This window comes from Carassius carassius, chromosome 50, assembly GCF_963082965.1.
Source record: "Carassius carassius chromosome 50, fCarCar2.1, whole genome shotgun sequence".
In the NCBI taxonomy this organism is placed as follows: Eukaryota; Metazoa; Chordata; class Actinopteri; order Cypriniformes; family Cyprinidae; genus Carassius; species Carassius carassius.
Window position 1 is genome coordinate 20,434,205 of NC_081804.1, and position 19,002 is coordinate 20,453,206.

Below are 19,002 nucleotides of genomic sequence, written 5' to 3' on the forward strand. Positions count from 1 at the left end.
ACTTGACTCCGGAGGGTCCACGGGCACCTGACTCGACTCCGGAGGGTCCACGGGCACCTGACTCGACTCCGGAGGGTCCACGGGCACCTGACTCGACTCCGGAGGGTCCACTGGCATCTGACTTGACTCTGGAGGGTCCACTGGCACCTGACTCGACTCTGGAGGGTCAGCTGAGACTCTCATCCTGTGCAGCGGCGCTGGGCAAGCAGCCATCTTGGGCCATGACTCTGGACAGGTGGCCATCTTGTACTGTGGTGCTGGGCTGGCGGCCATCTGGGGTTGTGGTGCTGGACTGGCGGCCATCTTGTACTGTGGCGCTGGACCGGTGGCCAATTTGGGCATTGGCGCTGGGTTAGCGGCCATCTTGTGCTGTGGCGCTAGGCTGACGGCCATCTTGGGCTGTGGCACTGAACCGTTGGCCAAAGTGGGCATTGGCGCTGGGCTGGCGGCCATCTTGTACTGTGGCGCTGGACTGGTGGCCAATTTGGGCATTGGCGCTGGGTTGGCGGCCATCTTGGGCTGTGGCGCTGGAACGGTGGCCAATTTGGGCATTGGCGCTGGGTTAGCGGCCATCTTGTGCTGTGGCGCTTGGCTGGTAGCCAGCCTGGGCAGTGGTGCTGGACTGGCGGCCATCTTGGGTTGTGGCGCTGGAACGGTGGCCAATTTGGGCATTGGCGCTGGGTTAGCGGCCATCTTGTGCTGTGGCGCTTGGCTGGTAGCCATCCTGGGCAGTGGTGCTGGACTGGCGGCCATCTTGGGTTGTGGCGCTTGGTTGGTAGCCATCCTGGGCAGTGGTGCTGGAATGGCGGTCATCTTGGGTTGTGGCGCTTGGCTGGTTGCCATCCTGGGCAGTGGTGCTGGGCTGACGACCACCCCGCCGGAAGAGACAGAAGTGGCTGGGGCATCCCACCGAAGCCGATGCTGCAGGTAGCGCACAAATTCCCAGAATTCCAGTGTCTCTAACTGCGCCATCTCCTCCTGAGACACTGGATCATCCAGCCCGCCATTGAAATAGTCCTTGAGGGCCGCATCATTGTAGCCCATGCCCTCGGCCAGGGACCAGAACACCTGAGCCAGGGCACCCACTTCATTTCCCTCTTGGCGGAGGGCGATCAACCGAAGATACTTGGCTCGCCGCTCCGCCATCTTGGCTGGGGAACGGAAAGACGACATACCGCTGGTTCATAGAATGACGGAGTCGTTCTGTCACGGCAGGGATCCAATGAGGCACAGAGATAGAACCAATTGCGAGTAAGTCTTTTATTAAGGGCAATCCAAAAGGGTAAACAGTCCAGGCAGAGGTCGATACCAAACAAAACCAAACCAAACATAAACAAACAAGGACACAAGGACACAAGGCAAGAGCACGACAAGATGACGGACATGAATTAACAACGACTCCGTGACACATACTAAGACAGACCGGGTTATATACACAAAAGGATAATGGGGAAACAGGAGACAGGTGGGGAACAATCAATTAACTAAACAAGGAGGAAGGTGACCAAATAAGGAGACAGGAAGTGATAATATGATAAACACAGTGGGAACTGAGGACACCTAGTGGAACCCCAGGGAACACAACCCAGACACTGTGACAGAAAATTCTTAGCCGACGCTGAACAAAATGAAACATGTTTTTTTCAAATGTTTTCATCCATTTTGCCTTTTTTTTCACCATTGCATACATTAACTAGATAAAAAAGTTCCACTGGTGGCAGAATGGAGAAAAAAACCTTGGGAGAAACCAGACTCAGTTGGGGGGGGGGGGCAGTTCTCCTCTGACCAGACGAAACCAGCAGTTCAATTCCAGGCTGCAGCAAAGTCAGATTGTGTAGAAGAATCATCTGTTTCCTGTGGTCTTGTCCTGGTGGTCCTCTGAGACAAGGTCTTTACAGGGGATCTGTATCCGGGGCTCTAGTTGTCCTGGTCTCCACTGTCTTTCAGGGATGTAGAGGTCCTTTCTAGGTGCTGATCCACCATCTGGTCTGGATACGTACGGGATCCGGGTGACTACAGTGACCCTCTGATCTGGATACAGACTGGATCTGGGGGCTATGGTGACCTCGGAATAAGAGAGAAACAGACTAATATTAGCGTAGATGCCATTCTTCTAGTGATGTAGCAAGTACATCGGGTGTTATGGGAAGTGTTCCCGGTTCCGGTTTACCTAATTAATGCAGCCTAAAAATCCTTTAACGGATTTGGATATTAAAAGCATATTAGTATGTTATGTGTATGCCAGGTTAAAGAGATGGGTCTTTAATCTAGATTTAAACTGCAAGAGTGTGTCTGCCTCCCGAACAATGTTAGGTAGGTTATTCCAGAGTTTAGGAGCCAAATAGGAAAAGGATCTGCCGCCCGCAGTTGATTTTGATATTCTAAGTATTATAAAATTGCCTGAGTGTTGAGAACATAGCGGACGTAGAGGATTATAATGTAGGAGGAGCTCATTCAAATACTGAGGTGCTAAACCATTCAGGGCTTTATAAGTAATAAGCAATATTTAAAAATCTAGTTGATGTTTGATAGGGAGTCAGTGTAAGGTTGACAGAACCGGACTAATATGGTCATACTTCATGGATCTAGTAAGAACTCTTGCTGTTGCGTTTTGGACTAGCTGTAGTTTGTTTACTAAGCGTGCAGAACAACCACCCAATAAAGAATTACAATAATCTAACCTTGAGGTCATAAATGCATGAATAACATTTCTGCATTAGACATTGAGAGCATGGGCCATAATTTAGATATATTTTTGAAATGGAAAAATGCAGTTCTCTTATGAGAGTTCTCTCGTACTGCGTCTTAGCTAAGACGCTACGGGAAAAGTCCCTTTTCACGAAATACTGAAGCAAAAAATTATCCTTAATTTTGAATTGTTGTAAAGCGCATTTGCAGCAGCACGCAGCCATAGGCGAGACGGCTCCATAAAAGTGCTGCGTCTTTTTAAAGATACGCTTTAAAAGCGTATACCGGAACCGCCTCCAGCTCAACCGAGCTCGCCCGTTCTCCCTGCTTCGCCGGCCTCCCCTGCATCACTTCCCGATGGTCAGCACCCGCTGTCTGCTGCCGCGTCCTCCGAGGAAGTGGATCTCAGGGCCGCATCTGGGGAAGAAGACACGTGCTCTCTGCTAGCTTCGGGCAGTGAGGGTTGGGTGAGCTTCGGGGAATCTTGCGCCTTCTGCTCTGAGGCCCAGCAGACGGGCTGATATTGAGAAGGAGCTGATGCGAGTGCTCACGCTGGCCGCGACGAGCCTCGGCCTCGAGTGGTCTGCACCAGCGCCCCCCTCTCGTTCCCGGCTGGATGGTAGCTTTCTTCCGGATGAGCGTACTTCTCCTAGCTCAAAGCCCGCCCCGTTTCTTCCTGAGCTTCACGAAGAAGTGGCAAAAGCTTGGAATGCTCGAACTCGTTCGTCTGTTTCGCCAGCATTCTCCACACTGGACGATGCTAAAAACAGAGGCTACCAGTCACTTCCGCCGGTGGAACAGGCTATAGCCACGCATCTTTGCCCGCCCTCTGCTGGACGGCGGACGAAAGCGGCGTTGCCATCGAAAGCCTGCCGCATGACGTCATCTCTGATCGCGCGGATCTTCTCTGCCTCTGGGCAGGCTGCGTCTGCGTTACACACCATGGCCACGCTGCAGATTTTCCTGGGTGATCTCCTCCGCAAGCTGGATGAGATGGGACCTGAAGCTATCTGTCTCGCGGATCTGAGGAGTGCTTCGGATCTCTCCCTCCGCGCTACTAAGTCCGCTGCACAGGCCATGGGACAGGTTATGGCTTCCGCTACTGTGGCTGAGAGACATTTATGGCTAACGCTTTCAGACATGGCAGAGTCTGAGTGCGCTGCGTTCCTCGACGCACTGCTGACTCCTGCTGGCCTATTTGGATCGTCTGTCAACGAGTTCGTTGAAAGATTCGTTGAGGACCAGAAAGCGTCGCAAGCTTTTAAGCACTTCTTGCCGAAGCGCTCCGGTTCTGCAGCGAGTCGCGCTAGACCGGCCCCGCAAAGCTCTCAGTCACGCCCCCCGCCTCCAGCTGCTTCATCGCGACAGTGCCAGCAACGCAGCTCGGGACCCCGTTCTCGCTCTACCAGCGGTCGCCCCGCGCCACGGGAGACGCGGCAGAGGATTACGGTGAAGCCGGAAGCCCCGAATTCATCCTAGCACTTCTAGGAAAGCGCCGGTGTACGAGTTCCGCTGTGGCCGAGCTCCCACCCAAGCGCGCCGCTGTTTCAGTTCCAGGAATTGTGACAGTGTTTTCTCTACTTCCTGTTGGCCTTCTGTAGCAAATTGTAGCTCCGTGTAGCTGTTTTTATTTTATTTTTTTCTCTAGAATCTTTATCTTACTATCACTCTCTGTTTTTTAAAGTGTTTTTCACAAGTTCATCAAACAACCGCAGTAAGAATTTTCATCAAGCACGGTGAGTAATGGCTTCTCCTATCATTGTTTCTTGCACCTCTTGCCACATGTACAGTTTATCTATCTCTGTCGCTGATGAGGGATTCACATGTGATAAATGCAGGGAAATAGTTAGGCTGACAGAGAAGATTTCAGAATTAGAGACACGCATCCAAACTTTAATTGAGGACAGTAAGAATGTTAGGGCTCTAGATACGGCTTTGGATGCGTCTAGCTCAGGGATTCCTGTACATTGTTCGGTTCCGGAAACAGAGCCCCAGCAGCAGGGCAACTGGGTGACGGTGAGGCAGCGTAGTCGTGGGTCAAAACACCGCTCTTCTGTTCCGATCAAAACATTAAACAGGTTCTCCCCACTCAGTGATGCACCCACTGAGAAACCTGATGAAAGTGCTCTAGTTATTGGTGATTCTATTGTACGGAACGTGAATATAGAGACAGCAGCCACCATAGTCAAATGTTTACCGGGAGCCAGAGCGCCTGACATCTTTGCAAATTTAAAAGTGCTGGCTAATGCTAAACGTAAATACAGTAAGATTGTTATTCATGCCGGCGCTAATGATGTTCGACTTCGCCAGTCGGAGATCACTAAAAATAACATTAAAGAGGTGTGTGAACTTGCAAGCATGATGTCAGACACTGTAATATGCTCTGGTCCCCTCCCTGCTTACCGTGGTGATGAGATGCATAGCAGATTGTCTTCACTCAATGGCTGGATGTCTAAGTGGTGCCCACAGAATAACATAGGTTTCATAGACAATTGGACGAGCTTTTGGGGCAGACCTGACCTGTTGAAAAGAGATGGTCTTCATCCCTCTTGGGGTGGCGCCACTCTTCTCTCTAGAAATATGGCAAATAGTCTTAGTGTTTATACTTGACTAACTGGGGCCCAGGTCAGGAAGCAGACAGACTGGCTAAACCGACCGTCTGCTAGCTGCCTCCCGTCACAGAGGTCAGTTAATTCTCAGCACATAGAGACTTTTTCAGCTAGATATCACACTATAGAGACTGTGTCTGTTCCCCGAACTAGAAAATACAAAAAACGTCCAAACCAAGTTAAGATTAACAATTTAATTGAGGTTCAACAAATAAAAAACAGAAGCAATATGGATAAACAAATGATAAAGCTTGGCTTATTGAATATCAGATCCCTTTCTACGAAAACACTTTTTGTAAATAATATGATCACTGATCATGATATGGATGTACTCTGTTTGACAGAAACCTGGCTAAAACCTGATGATTACATTATTTTAAATGAGTCCACCCCCCAAGATTACTGTTATAAACATGAGCCACGTCTAAAAGGCAAAGGTGGAGGTGTTGCTTCAATTTATAACAACGTTTTCAGGATTTCTCAGAGGGCAGGCTTCAAGTATAACTCATTTGAAGTAATGGTACTTCATATAACATTATCCAAAGAAACAAATGTTAATGATAAATCCCCTGTTATGTTTGTACTGGCTACTGTATACATGCCACCAGGGCACCATACAGACTTTATTAAAGAGTTTGGTGATTTTACATCCGAGTTAGTTCTGGCTGCAGATAAAGTTTTAATAGTTGGTGATTTTAATATCCATGTTGATAATGAAAACGATGCATTGGGATCAGCATTTATAGACATTCTGAACTCTATTGGTGTTAGACAACACGTTTTAGGACCTACTCATTGTCGAAATCATACTCTAGATTTAATACTGTCACATGGAATTGGTGTTGAAATTATTCAGCCAAGTGATGATATCTCAGATCATTATTTAGTTCTTTGCAAAATTCATATAGCCAAAATTGTAAATTCTACTTCTTGTTACAAGTATGGAAGAACCATCACTTCTACCACAAAAGACTGCTTTTTAAGTTATCTTCCTGATGTATCCAAATTCCTTAGCATATCCAAAACCTCAGAACAACTTGATGATGTAACAGAAACTATGGACTCTCTCTTTTCTAGCACTTTAAATAAAGTTGCTCCTTTACGCTTAAGGAAAGTTAAGGAAAACAGTTTGACACCATGGTATAATGAGCATACTCGCACCCTAAAGAGAGCAGCCCGAAAAATAGAGCGCAGCTGGAGGAAAACAAAACTAGAGGTATTTCGTATTGCTTGGCGGGAAAGTAACATATCCTACAGAAAAGCATTAAAAACTGCTAGATCCGATTACTTTTCTTCTCTTTTAGAAGAAAACAAACATAACCCCAGGTATTTATTCAATACAGTGGCTAAATTAACGAAAAATAAAGCCTCAACAAGTGTTGACATTTCCCAACACCACAGCAGTAATGACTTTATGAACTACTTTACTTCTAAAATCAATACTATTAGAGATAAAATTGCAACCATTCAGCCGTCAGCTACAGTATCACATCAGACAGTGCACTATAGATCCCCTGAGGAACAGTTCCACTCATTCTCTACTATAGGAGAGGAAGAATTGTATAAACTTCTTAAATCATCTAAACCAACAACATGTATGTTAGACCCTATACCATCTAAGCTCCTGAAAGAGGTGCTTCCAGAGGTCATAGATCCTCTTCTGACTATTATTAATTCCTCATTGTCATTAGGACATGTCCCCAAAACCTTCAAACTGGCTGTTATTAAGCCTCTCATCAAAAAACCACAACTTGACCCCAAAGAACTAGTTAATTATAGACCAATCTCGAATCTTCCTTTTCTGTCCAAGATACTAGAAAAGGTGGTATCCACACAATTATATTCCTTCTTAGAGAAAAATGGTATATGTGAGGATTTTCAGTCAGGATTTAGACCGTATCATAGTACTGAGACTGCTCTTCTTAGAGTTACAAATGATCTGCTCTTATCATCTGATCGTGGGTGTATCTCTCTATTAGTTTTATTGGATCTTAGTGCTGCGTTTGACACAATTGACCACAACATTCTTTTGCATAGACTTGAATACTTTGTTGGCATCAGTGGAAGTGCATTAGCATGGTTTAAATCGTACTTATATGACCGCCATCAGTTCGTAGCAGTGAATGAAGATGTATCCTATCGATCACAAGTGCAGTATGGAGTACCTCAAGGCTCAGTACTAGGGCCGCTACTCTTCACGCTTTATATGTTACCCTTGGGAGATATCATCAGGAAACATGGTGTTAGCTTTCACTGTTATGCTGATGATACTCAGCTCTATATTTCTTCGCAGCCCGGTGAAACACACCAATTTGAAAAACTAATGGATTGCATAGTCGATATAAAAACTGGATGACGAGTAATTTCTTACTGCTAAATTCTGAAAAAACAGAGGTGTTAATTATAGGACCTAAAAACTCTGCTTGTAATAACCTGGAACACTGTCTAAGACTTGATGGTTGCTCTGTCAATTCTTCATCATCAGTTAGGAACCTAGGTGTGCTACTTGATCGCAATCTTTCCTTAGAAAGCCATGTTTCTAGCATTTGTAAAACTGCATTTTCCATCTCAAAAATATATCTAAATTACGGCCTATGCTCTCAATGTCAAATGCAGAAATGTTAATCCATGCATTTATGACCTCAAGGTTAGATTATTGTAATGCTTTATTGGGTGGTTGTTCTGCACGCTTAGTAAACAAACTACAGCTAGTCCAAAATGCAGCAGCAAGAGTTTTTAGTAGAACCAGGAAGTATGACCATATTAGCCCGGTCCTGTCAACACTGCACTGGCTCCCTATCAAGCATCGCATAGATTTTAAAATATTGCTTATTACTTATAAAGCCCTGAATGGTTTAGCACCTCAGTATTTGAATGAGCTCCTTTTACATTATAATCCTCTACGTCCGCTACGTTCTCAAAACTCAGGCAATTTGATAATACCTAGAATATCAAAATCAACTGCAGGCGGCAGATCCTTTTCCTATTTGGCGCCCAAACTCTGGAATAACCTACCTAACATTGTTCGGGAGGCAGACACACTCTTGCAGTTTAAATCTAGATTAAAGACCCATCTCTTTAACCTGGCATACACATAACATACTAATATGCTTTTATTATCCAAATCCGTTAAAGGATTTTTAGGCTGCATTAATTAGGTAAACCTGAACCGGAAACACTTCCCATAACAACCTATGTACTTGCTACATCATTAGAAGAATGGCATCTACACTAATATTTGTCTATTTCTCTCTTGTTCCGAGGTCACCGTGGCCACCAGATCCAGTCTGTGTCCAGATCAGAGGGTCACTGCAGTCACCCGGATCCAGTACGTATCCAGACCAGATGGTGGATCAGCACCTAGAAAGGACCTCTACATCCCTGAAAGACAGCGGAGACCAGGACAACTAGAGCCCCAGATACAGATCCCCTGTAAAGACCTTGTCTCAGAGGAGCCCCAGGACAAGAGCACAGGAAACAGATGATTCTTCTGCACAATCTGACTTTGCTGCAGCCTGGAATTGAACTACTGGTTTCGTCTGGTCAGAGGAGAACTGGCCCCCCAACTGAGCCTGGTTTCTCCCAAGGTTTTTTTCTCCATTCTGTCACCGATGGAGTTTCGGTTCCTTGCCGCTGTCGCCTCTGGCTTGCTTAGTTGGGGACACTTCATCTACAGCGATATCGTAGACTTGATTGCAAATAAATGCACAGACACTATTTAACTGAACAGAGATGACATAACTGAATCCAATGATGAACTGCCTTTAACTCTCATTTTTGCATTATTGACACTGTTTTCCTAATGAATGTTGTTCAGTTGCTTTGACGCAATGTATTTTGTTTAAAGCGCTATATAAATAAATAAATAAAGGTGACTGTCTCAGCGTTTTCTGCAACGTGCAAGCCTGCACAGTTGCCCGCTTGCCTGCACACAAAAGCCGTTATCACGGCAACCCAGATATTTCCCGAAAAGAGTGTAATTTCTGGTGTCCCGGCCACGGCCGATGGTGCTCTAAATGTAGTGACGATGCCCACTCCTCAGTGCCCATCTCCACATATAAGCACAGCCCTGCACACAGGGCTCGCGCCCATAAGATCGACTCAGATCGATCACGCGCACTACAAAGTAAACGTGCCCACTCCTCAGTGCCCACAAACACTATGTCACACACGGCGCGTGGTTTCTGTTAAAACGAAACACAAGCACGTATGCTCTGCCCAGGCAGACAGCGAGTCGAAAGCAGTAAATGTGCACGCTTACAGCCCACAGTTACTCGCAGACATCACGAGTCCTACGGGACCCACTCAGCCCTCCCTCACTCGGTTAAGCACCGTGGCGGGGTCGAGGAAGAGCGATCTGCCCGCTGTGATCAGCGCGCTCCCCGCCTCAAATGCCACAGGCATAACGCCCATGTTGCAGCACATCGAAGCGTCGCCGTTGCCCAGTCAACAGAGCGCACTTCGCATCCAACCCTTAGCCATTCATGCAGATGCATGGTCAGCGCTTCCAGGGGTTTCGGATTGGGTGCTAGACATTATAAAGAGAGGCTAATCGCTACAGTTTTTTCGACGCCCTCCGCGCTTTTTTTAAGCGCGCGTCGAAACTACTGTCAAAACAGAAGTAGCACACCTACTTCGGGCCAAAATATCAAAACTGTTGAGCAAAGGGGCTGTGGGGCCTGTATCTCAAGCTCAAAGCGAAGGGGGGCTGTACAGCAGATACTTTCTAGTGCCCAAGAAAGACGGGGGTCTCAAGCCCATACTGGATCTAAGACAGCTGAACAAGGCATTGGTGAAAGACAGTTTCAGAATGCTTACAACCAGGAAACTCCTCGCGCATATTCTCAGAGGGGACTGGTTCATGTCGATGGATCTGAAGGACGCATATTTTCAAATACAGATAGCGTCACGTCACAGGCGATACTTGAGATTCGCCTTCGAGGGCCAGACATACCAGTATACAGTCCTGCCGTTCGGCTTGTCCACGGCTCCTCATACGTTTACGAGGTACATGGAACCCAGCGCTCGCTCCTCTCAGACTCAGAGGCATGCGAGTGCTGAACTATTTGGACGACTGGCTGATTCTGGCTCAATCACGATCAGAGCTCGTGGAACAAGGGGCCATTTTACTCGATCACCTCGAGAAACTCGGTCTCAGTGTCAACTGGACGAAGTGTTCGCTGAAACCCAGTCAGACGATGCTGTTTTTGGGTATAGTTCTGGACTCACGTTCCATGACGGCGCGGCTGTCGCCACAGCGCGCGTTGGGCATTCAGCGCGCAGCGAGCTCTCTCCGCTGCGGCACGACCTTCTCGCTCAGAGAATTTCAGAAGATGCTAGGTCTCATGGCCTCAGCATCTCCAGTTCTTCAGTTGGGCCTGCTCCGCATGCACCCCTTGCAGTTCTGGCTGAAAGCGCGAGTACCGCGCGGAGCGTGGATATCCGGTCGGTTGCGTCTCAGGGTCAATCAGAGCTGTGTTACAGCCCTGAAACCCTGGACAGCGAATGACTGGTACCAATCAGGTGTAAGCCTGGGGACTTCCTCGAGAGTGAAGATGGTGTCGACAGACGCCTCCACTTCGGGATGGGGAGCGCTGCTCGAGGGCAGACCGTCCTTTGGCCTGTGGTCAGAACGGGAAAAGCTCCAACATATCAACTGTCTGGAAATGCTGGCAGTGGAGAACGCGCTGACGCGCTTTTGTCTCCGAATCAAAGGCCACCACGTCTTAGTCCGTTCGGACAACATGTCTGTGGTGTCCTACATAAATCGCCAGGGTGGTCTCAGGTCCCGAAACCTGTACAGGTTGGCAGAACGCCTCGGTTTGGTTTGGGCTCAGCGCAACTTGCGCTCGCTGAGAGCAGTTCATGTTCCTGGGCTACAGAATCTGGATCCAGACAGGCTGTCCAGAAGCAACATTTCCACGGGCGAATGGTCTCTACACCCGCAGGCAGTCCAGCTGTTGTGGGAGAGATTTGGCAGGGCGGAAGTGTACCTCTTCGCATCCCATGAAAATGCTCACTGCCCCGCGTTCTTTTACAAGAACGAAAGCGCGCTGTCAAGGAGGTGGCCGTGCTGCCCGCTCTATGCTTCCCCCCGTCTCCCTACTTCTGCAGGTGGTAGAACGGGTGAGGGAAACGAGATGCTCAGTACTGCTTGTAGCACCACTTTGGAAGAACCAACCATGGTTTCCAGATTTGATGCAGCTAGCAGACACTGCCCCGTGGCCAGTGCCGCTGAGGAGGGATCTCCTCTCGCAGGCCAGGGGCTCGATTTGGCACCCGCAACCGGAGTTGTGGTCCCTCCATGTGTGGGCGTTCAATGGTTACCCGCTGATCTCTCAGTGGGAGTGCTAAATACCATCACTCAGGCTAGAGCTCCGTTGACACGACGGCTGTATGCCTCGAAGTGGTCGGTGTTCTCCAGCTGGTGCACAGCTCTGGGATGTTCACCCCTTAGTTGTGAGGTGACGGAGGTTCTCTCCTTCCTACAGGAGCTGTTGGATAAGGGCAGAGCCCCCTCCACGCTCAAAGTTTACATGGCGGCTATCGCAGCGTTTTCTGAGACAACGCTCGGTCAGTCAATAGGAAGGAACGATTTGGTCATCCGCTTCCTTAGAGGAGCTAGGAAGCTGAATCCTCCCAGACCTCCTTCAGTCCCTGTATGGGACCTCTCGACGGTTATGGAGGCCATGAAAGATTCCCCTTTCGAGCCTATCCGAACGATTAGCCTCAAGCATCTGTCGTTCAAGACAGTGTTCTTGTTGGCTCTCGCTTCAGTGAAGCGTGTGGATGACCTGCACACGCTCTCGGTGAGCCCGACGTGCTTGGAGTTTGGGCCTAATGACTCAAGGGTCATACTCAAACCTAGGCACGATTATGTGCCAAAATCCCTCAACATGCCGTTTCAGGCTCAGGTTATTTCCCTGTCTGCCCTGTCGGTGTCAGGAGAGGATGGAGACTCGAGTCTTCTTTCCCCCGTTAGGGCTTTAAGAGCTTATGTGTCTCGCTCCGCTGTCTTTAGACAGACTGAGCAGCTGTTTGTCTTGTTCAGTGGACGTTCCAAGGGAATGGCTGTTTCGAGACAGAGCCTATCCAGATGGATAGTTGACACCATAGCGTTAGCTTATGCTTCCAGGGGCCTTCAGTGCCCACTGGGCGTCAGAGCACACTCCACAAGAGGCGTTGCCTCGTCGTGGGCGTGGTCTAGTGGGATCTCCTTACAGGATATATGTATGGTGGCAGGATGGGCCTCGCCGTCTACATTTATCAGGTTCTATAACCTGGAGGTTCCCGCCCTGCAAGCAGGGCTGCTGTTGGTATAGCCGAATCAGGGCCCTGATTGGAACTCTGAGATCGCAAGCGCTATGCGCTGCCGACTATTTTATGGGCAGTATTGCGTAAGACCCGCGTTACCACATGGGTCAGGCCTTGCCTTGACTGTGTGATGTCATATTGCCGCGCCTACGGACGCTGCTAGATATGGGACGGAGGGTCCCCCCCTCCTGTTCTGGACTCTCTGTGAGTCCCTCTGGTGACTGTGCACTGTAAATCCTGGGCGTTGCTTCCAGGTTTATTGGTGTGTGATCCCCTGCGCGCACGGCGCTTTACATGGGGTTCCCGTAGCGTCTTAGCTAAGATGCAGTACGAGAGAACTCTCCTAAGAGAACGTACTCGGTTACTAACGTAACCTCGGTTCTCTCTAGAAGAGGGAACGAGTACTGCGTTCTCTGCCGCACGATTCACTCTGGTTCGCTTTGGCGATGAAATAAATCAGGTGAGTCAGCCTTTTCGAGCTGCCTTTATAGGGCTTCCCGTTTCGGCGGGAAGTGGCATGCATCAGCCTGTGCTCGATAGGCTTGTGCAGTTGCCGCAGAGCAGCCAATGAGCGAGCGAGCCGTCTTGCCTATGGCTGCGTGCTGCTGCAAATGCGCTTTACAACAATTCAATTGCTTCAGTATTTCGTGAAAAGAGACTTTTCCCGTAGCGTCTTAGCTAAGACGCAGTACTCGTTCCCTCTTCTAGAGAGAACCGAGTTTACGTTAGTAACCGAGTACGTTTTACAAATGCTAGAAACGTGGCTTTCTAAGGAGAGATTGCTATCAAATAGCACACCTAGGTTCCTAACTGATGACGAAGAATTGAGAGAGCAGCCATCAAGTCATCAAGTTTTTAGGTCCTATAATTAACACCTCTGTTTTTTCAGAATTTAGCAATAAGAAGTTACTCGTCATCCAGTTTTATATATCGACTATGCATTCCATTAGTTTTTCAAATTGGTGTGTTTCACTGGGCCGCGAAGAGATATAGAGCTGAGTATCATCAGCATAACAGTGAATGCTAACACCATGTTTCCTGATGATATCTCCCAAGGGTAAAATATAAAGTGTGAAGAGTATCGGCTCAGTACTGAGCCTTGAGGTACTCCATACTGCACTTGTGATCGATATGATACCTCTTCATTCATTGCTACGAACTTATGGCGGTAATATAAGTACGATTTAAACCATGCTAATGCACTTCCATTAATGCCAACAAAATGTTCAAGTCTATGCTCTAAGGAGAGCAGTCTCAGTACTATGATATTGTCACGCTGTCTGGTCTCTGTTTCCCTGAGTCTCCACTAGTGGTCTCACTACCCATAGGCACCTCACCGTATGCACTAAAATTCCCACAAAGCCTTGTCCCTTCATCACAGTAATTGCACTCAGGTGTCTACACTTGATAGTCATTAACCTGCCTATATTAACTGGTCTTTTTCTGTTTGTCTTCATGGAGTCCTTTCATTCCGTCACCCATCTTCCTCGCCTTCCGAGTTTCCTCGTCTTCCGAGTTTCCTGTTCCAGTTCCTGTTCCTTTCCTGTTTGTTTATTGTTTGGATGGATTTATGGTTTTCCGTTGACACTCCAGAGTCAGGTCAAATCACCATTGACACTCCAGAGTCAGGTCAAGTCATTGTTGACACTCCAGAGTCAGGGCAAGTCACTGTTGACACTCCGGAGTCAAGTCAAGTCACCGGTGATCTTCATGGGCAAAGTCAAGTCACCGGTGATCTTCATGGGCAAAGTCAAGTCACCAGTGTTCTTCATGGGCAAAGGCAAGCCACCATTGATATTCATGGATAAAGGCAAGTCACCACTGATCTTCATGAGCAAAGTCCAGTCACCAGTGTTCTTTATGAGCAAGGTCAAGTCACCGACTATCTTCATGGGCAAAGGCAAGTCACCATTGATCTTCATGAACAAATGCAAGTCACCATTGATCTTCCTGAGCAGAGTCAGGTCACCAATGATCTTCATGAGCAGAGTCAAGTCACCAATGATCTTCATGAGCAGAGTCAAGTCATCATTGATCTTCCTGAATCCAGTCTAAACACCACGGAATTACCAGAGTCTCTCCACACCTCTGCGGAGCTACCAGAGCCTCCCCACGTATCTGCTGAACTACCAGAGCCTCTCCTCATCTTGGCTGAACTACCAGAGCCTCTCCTCATCTCTGCGGAACTTCCAGAGCCTCGTCACGTCTCAGCCGAACTCTCTGAGCGCTCGACTGATCCTGTCATGGCCACGGAGGCCACCCTTAACTTGTCCATGTTCTCTGTTTCATACTTGCCTAACCAGACTTTCTCTCCTGTGTTATCGATCCCACTGTGGTGGTCTTCTGCGCCGCTCGGGTGGTGCGCTTCTGTCTCGACCGCACGGATGTGGTGGTCTACTGCTCCGACCTGGTGGGCTTCGGTCTCGACCGCACAGATGTGGTGGTCTTCTGCACCATCCTGGTGGGCTTCTATCTCGACCGCACGGTTGCGGTGGTCTTCTGCGCCGCCCGTGTGGGCTTCTGTCTCGACCGCATGGATGTGGTGGTCTTCTGCACCGCCCTGGTGGGCTTCCTGGCGGTCCACCTCCCTCCTGGGCTCCTTGTTTTTGTTTTTTGCACTTCTTGTCTTTGTTTCCCCATTTTATCTGGCCCTCCGTCCCTCCCCCTGGTCCTCCGCGACTCCACCTCCCTCCTGATCTCTGTGTTCCTTAGTCTCTTCTTGTGTTCAGGTTGAGCATCTGGTAGCTGCTCCGTGGAGGAGGGGGTAATGTCACCCTGTCTGGTCTCTGTTTCCCTGAGTCTCCACTAGTGGTCTCACTTCCCCATAGGCACCTCACCGTAGGCACTACAATTCCCACAAAGCCTTGTCCCTTCATCACATTTATTGCACTCATGTTAATTGCACTCAGGTGTCTTCACTTGATAGTCATTACCCTGCCTATATTAACCGGTATTTTTCTGTTTGTCTTCATGGAGTCCTTTCATTCCGTCACCCAGTTTCCTTGCCTTCCGAGTTTCCTCGTCTTCCAACTTTCCTCGTTTTCCGAGTTTCCTGTTCCTGTTTCCTGGATGGATTTATGGTTTTGACACCTGCTTGTTGGATTCTGATTTGGATTACCCATTAAAATCACACTGCGTTTGGATCTCTCGTCTCCTGTGTTCCCTGGGTTCCGATCGTAACAGATATGGTCTAAATCCTGACTGGAAATCCTCACATATACCATTTTTCTCTAAGAAGGAATTTAATTGTGTGGATACCACCTTTTCTAGTATCTTGGACAAAAAAAAGGAGATTCGAGATCTATAACTAACTAGTACTTTGGGGTCAAGTTGTGGTTTTTTGATTAGAGGCTTAATAACAGCCAGTTTGAAGGTTTTGGGGACATATCCTAATGACAATGAGGAATTAATAATAGTCAGAAGAGGATCTATGACTTCTGGAAGCACCTCTTTCACGAGCTTAGATGGTATAGGGTCTCACATACATGTTGTTGGTTTAGATGATCTAACAAGTTTATACAATTCTTTCTCTTCTATGGTAGAGAATGAGTGGAACTGTTCCTCAGGGGGTCTATAGTGCACTGTCTGATGCAATACTGTAGCTGACGGCTGAATTGTAAAAATTTTATCTCCAATAGTATCGATTTTAGAAGTAAAGTAGTTCATAAAGTCATTACTGCTGTGATGTTGGGAAATGTCAACACTTGTTGAGGCTTTATTTTTCGTTAATTTAGCCACTGTATTGAATAAATACCTGGGGTTATGTTTGTTTTCTTGTAAAAGAGAAGAAAAGTAATCGGATCTAGCAGTTTTTAATGCTTTTCTGTAGGATAGGTTACTTTCCCGCCAAGCAATACGAAATTCCTCTAGTTTTGTTTTCCTCCAGCTGCGCTCTATTTTTCGGGCTGCTCTCTTTAGGGTGCGAGTATGCTCATTATACCATTGTGACAGACTTTTCCTTAACCATCCTTAAGTGTAAAGGAGCAACTGTATTTAAAATGCTAGAAAAGAGAGAGTCCAAAGTTTTACATCCTCAGGTTTTTCTGAGGTTTTGGATATGCTAAGGAATTCGGATAAATCAGGAAGATAACTTAAAAAGCAGTCTTATTTGGTAGAAGTGATGGTTCTTCCATACTTGTAACAAGAAGTAGAATTTACAATTTTGACTATATGAAGTTTGCACAAAACTAAATAATAATCTGAGATATCATCACTTGGCTGCATAATTTCAACACTATCAACATCAATTCGATGTGACCTAGATTATCTAGAGTATGATTTCGACAATGAGTAGGTCCTGAAATGTGTTGTCTAACCCCAATAATAGAGTTCAGAAAGTCTATAGATGCTGATCCCAATGCATCTTTTTCATTATCAAAATGGATATTTAAATCACCAACTATTAAAACTTTATCTGCAGCCAAAACTAACTCGGATGTAAAATCACCAAACTCTTTAATAAAGTCTGTATGGTGCCCTGGTGGCCTGTATACAATAGCCAGTACAAACATAACAGTGGATTTATCATTAACATTTGTTTCTCTGTATAATGTTATATAAAGCACCATTACTTCAAACTAGTTATACTTGAAGCCTGCACTCTGAGAAATCCTGAAAACGTTGTTATAAATTGAAGCAACACCTCCCCCTCTGCCTTTTAGACTCGGCTCATGTTTATAACAGTAATCTTGGGGAGTGGACTCATTTAAAATAATGTAATCATCAGGTTTTAGCCTGATTTCTGTCAAACAGAGCACATCTAGATTATGATCAGTGATCATATTATTTACAAAAAGTGTTTTCGTAGAAAGGGATCTGATATTGAATAAGCCAAGCTTTATCATTTGTTTATCCGTATTGCATCTGTTTTTTTCTATTTGTTGAACCTCAATTCAATTGTTAATCTTAACTTGGTTTGGACGTTTTTTGTATTTTCTAGTTTGGGGAACAGACACAGTCTCTATAGTGTGATATCTAGGTGAAAGAGTCTCTATGTGCTGAGAATTAACTGACCTCTGTGACATGAGGCAGCTAGCAGACGGTTGGTTTAGCCAGTCTGTCTGCTTCCTGACCTGGGCCCCAGTTAGTCAAGTATAAACTCTAAGACTATTTGCCATATTTTTAGAGAGAACAGCGGCACCACCCCAGGAGGGATGAAGACCATCTCTTTTCAACAGGTCAGGTCTGCCCCAAAAGCTCGTCCGATTGTCTATGAAACCTATGTTATTCTGTGGGCACCACTTAGACATCCAGCCATTGAGTGATGACCATCAGCTATGCATTTCGTCACCACGGTAAGCAGGGAGGGGACCAGAGTATATTACAGTGTCTGACATCATGCTTGCAAGTTCACACACCTCTTTAATGTTATTTTTAGTGATTTCCGACTGGCGAAGTCGAACATCATTAGCGCCGGCATGAATAACAATCTTACTGTATTTACGTTTAGCATTAGCCAGCACTTTTAAATTTGCCAAGATGTCAGGCGCTCTGGCTCCCGGTAAACATTTGACTATGGTGGCTGGTGTCTCTATATTCACGTTCCGTACAATAGAATCATCAATAACTAGAGCACTTTCATCAGGTTTCTCAGTGGGTGAATGAGTGGGGAGAACCTGTTTAATGTTTTGATTGGAACAGAAGAGCGGTGTTTTGACCCACGACTATGCTGCCTCACTGTCACCCAGTTGCCCTGCTGCACGGGTTCTTTTGCCAGACTCGATCAATGTACAGAAATCCCTGAGCCAGATGCATCCAAAGCCATATCTAGAGCCCTACCATTCTTACTGTCCTCAATTAAAGTTTGGATGCGTGTCTCTAATTCTGAAATCTTCTCTGTCATCCTAACTATTTCCTTGCATTTATCATATATGAATCCCTCATCTGCGACAGAGATAGATAAACTTTACATGTGGAAAGAGGTGCAAATAACAATAGCAGGAGAAGACCATGCTATAGGTTCGATAGGTTCGAATGACAACGCTAATGACAAGCTAAGTGTGCTAAGGTAATGCAGGTGTACTGCACTCATGGATATAAAATAAAAGTGAACGATCAAAATTAATCTGATAAGATTGATCGATAATATCAGAAGTTATTTTATCACTTAAAAAAAACAAAAAAAAAACAGAGATAGTAAGATAAAGATTCTAGAGAAAAAAAAACTAAACAGCTTCACGGAGCTACGATCAGCTACAGCAAGGCCAGCTTGGCCAGCAGGCCAACAGGAAGCAGAGAAAACACTGTCCAACAGCGACACCCGCAGTGAGCCCAAAAAAAGCTAACGTAGGGAGAATGGCAGGGAGAAGATACTAGCATGATGCTAACATGTTTCTAGCATGATTAACATGTTGTTAGCATGATTACCATGACGTTAGCATGATTACAAGTA